Source organism: Puma concolor, chromosome A1, assembly GCF_028749965.1.
Source record: "Puma concolor isolate L17-30 chromosome A1, mPumCon1.1.hap2, whole genome shotgun sequence".
Classification (NCBI taxonomy): Eukaryota; Metazoa; Chordata; class Mammalia; order Carnivora; family Felidae; genus Puma; species Puma concolor.
In genome coordinates, this window is record NC_141667.1 from 70,880,253 (window position 1) to 70,883,344 (window position 3,092).

At 40.9% G+C, this 3,092-nt stretch overlaps 1 pseudogene; it reads left to right on the forward strand.

The window, feature by feature from the left end:
* The first annotated feature begins 1,596 nt into the window (after positions 1-1,596).
* On the forward strand, positions 1,597-1,904 carry LOC112860540 (small nuclear ribonucleoprotein F pseudogene; annotated as a pseudogene).
* Positions 1,905-3,092: the final 1,188 nt, after the last annotated feature.

Genomic DNA, 3,092 nt, shown 5'->3' on the forward strand with positions numbered 1-3,092 from the left:
ACTGAGGTGGAGACTAATGACTTTAGGACTCTCCCTTGAGTCCCACAAAGCCCTGTTAAAATCCTCTTATGCTTCCCTTGAGCCTACCTTCTCTCAGGGCCCACACTGACTCCCCGTCTCGGATACTGTCTGCCCTACTACTATTCACGGCGAGGTTTTGTTTTAGAACATTTCATATGGTTATGCCTTGTTTCCACATTCAATAAAAAAATAAAAGCTCTTTGAGAGATCACTCATCATCCTTCACCCATATTCTCCAAGGTGCTTTCAAGTATAGACAGTGTTTAACAAATATATGTTTGATGAATCAAAGAATGGACAAAGGGATGAATAAGAGCATTCAGTTGATTACCCTTGTCTCCCTAAATCTCCATCTACTGCACATCTTCTATTTGCCCTGGAATCCATTGTCTACCCTTCTCCACCCCACTGCAGGAAGCCAAATCAATGTGCCCCTTTGTTATCTGACTTCTGACAGGTTTGGCCAATGAGAGGCAGTCGCAGGAAACTGGAAGATGGGCAAGAGAGTGAGGTCTGGACTAGGAAGTTATTTTTATATTGCTACTCTTTCTGAGCTTCTAAACTGTTCCATCCGTCTAGGGCCTAGGGGTGGTGACTCCCTGCTGTTTCTAGCCCTGGGAATTTCCTCACTAGCTCCCCAAATTCTGCCACACCATTGTCAAGTAATCCATTTTTAAAACTGCTCTCAAATTACCCACTTTGGATCTGCCACTTTTCCCCCAAAGACACTAATATATCTCATATATACCAACTTGGGTAGATCTAAATGTATCCCATTCTAGATTAGGACTTGGACTCTTGTTTGTCCTCGGAGGGCAGATGCTACCACTTCCCTTGGTAAACTTCCATTGTTTCACAACCACACCAAATTGCCACAACTTGGGCAAACAAATTAGGATGAAGCTGTCCATTGTCTGGAAGAACTAAGCAAGTTGTTCACAGGAATTACAGAATTTAGCAGACATGAGCCATTGCTGACAGTTAAATGTTTTTAAGTAGAGTAAAATCAAATGTCACTTCATGGAAGAAACTAAAAATACTTTTCAAAGTGTATATTGTGCATGAGTTTTTTTCCTACTCTGAGTTGCCAGGCTGTGGGTGTTGAAAACTCTTCAGAAGATTTGGTCTGTCATGTTTAGATGGTAGGTGGCAAAAGAAATTCTTCTTTAAAACCTTCAAGATGTTCATTCCATTGTCTCTTGTTTAAGTGGGAATTACAGAATGTTGGATCCAAAAATATCTGAGCTGGTGCAGTGAAGGCCAATTGGTAGCTCCCAGGGAAGACAGGTTACCTGTGGAATGATGTCTCCAAACTCTCCCTTCCTGGCTCTCAGGCCCCCACCTAGATCACTCTTGCAACTGATCCCTGTGATGACAGGGCGTTCTCTGTCAAATACCATCTTAGAAATAGCAAGGTAGTTTTAAAAAATTAAAATTTTATAGGAAAAAGCAGTGAAATATTTTTCATTTGTAACATTGATGTGTCCAAAGAAGAAAATGTTACTAATACAGATAAATGGGAAATCAAAAGGAGGATTTGAATCCAGCCATAGCTGTTCCAGTCATGAGGGATGAATGGCAGCTGGGTTGGTGGCCAGTGGCCCGCAGCATTTGTATGTAGTCGCTGTGAATTTGCCCCTCAATCCTAGGCCTTTTCTCAGTGGATTAAAGGGGAGCCAGTAATGGAGAAACTCAAGTGAGGAATGGAGTACAAAGGCTACCTGGTATCTATAGATGACTATATGAACATGCAGCTTGCAAACACAGAAGAATACTTAGAGCATTGTCTGAACATTGGGTGAAGTTTTAATAAGATGTAATAATGTCCTTTATATCACGTGTACTGAAGAAGAGGAAGAAGATGGGGAAATGAGAGAATAGCATCTTTTTGTAGACAATAAACATAAATAAGAAAGCCAAAGGAGGAGGAGATTGAAAAGGCCTCTAATTGGTTGACCTGGGAAATTACTTTCCACTGACTCTAGCTCACTAAACATCTATCTTCAATTCGCTGATTTCACAACGTGGAGCTTCTTGGGCATTTCCATGGAGCACCTAGATGTTCTATGCAGTGAACAGCCCTTCACACTTTGCATACCACTCACACCTTTCCAACTTCCTGGCAGGATGGTATTCAGTGGTCCATGACTTAGTTTGATGAAGCTAATGACCTCAACCAAATGACCTCTTTCCAAGGCAAGCACAGCTTTCAGACTACAAACTCTCTTTGGTATTCGTCATTCTGGGAGTAGCCTGTCTGGAGTTTCTCTCCCCAGAAGGGAAGAGACCTTGTGTTTGGTCAGGTGGACCAAGTGCATGCAAAGTCTCTACAGAGAAGGTAAGAAGCATCCACAATTTGGCCACTGATCTCCCTTACGTTTCCAGCTGTCAAAACAATTATTTTATTTATTCATTCAACAAAAGTTATAGGTATTGGAGATACATCCTTGAACCAATCAAACAAATTTAATTCTCTCATTCTGTAGAGGGAAGTTAAGTAATAAACAAAAGAATGAACAAAAAACTACAAAAGTCCAATCACCTTCCTGTGCCATTTTCAAAGAAAAACAATGAAAACAAAGGCTTCTTGTGAAAACTGGAGTCAGGACTTGGGGCCACTATTACAACCCATGCTATCAGGTACAGACACACCCTCTCACAGGTAGACACTGAAGCTAGACCCTTAAAAAGTTGTTGGAATTGTAGATTCATTTGGGGGTTGAAAGTTAATACAAAATTTAGGATGGCAAGAATCTCTGACCTGTAGACAGGACTCAGTCCTCTTGGACATGTAGGACCGCACATGATTTCAAGAGATTCCTGGAAAGGAATGTTTGCATCTATCCACAGTAGAATATTCCAGGTGCGATGACTCAGTGACAAAGTGTTTGTCTTTGTGTCTACCCAAACTTATTTTGTCCTGCACTATTCTCAGGTTATCAGCACATAATTCTTAAAAAAAAAATCCTGTTTAGTTTCATGCCTCTATTCATATTGTGGGAAATATAAGATTTTGGCAAATGAATATTACTTGGAAGGAACCCTGGCTAGGAACCATGTGTCAGTTTATC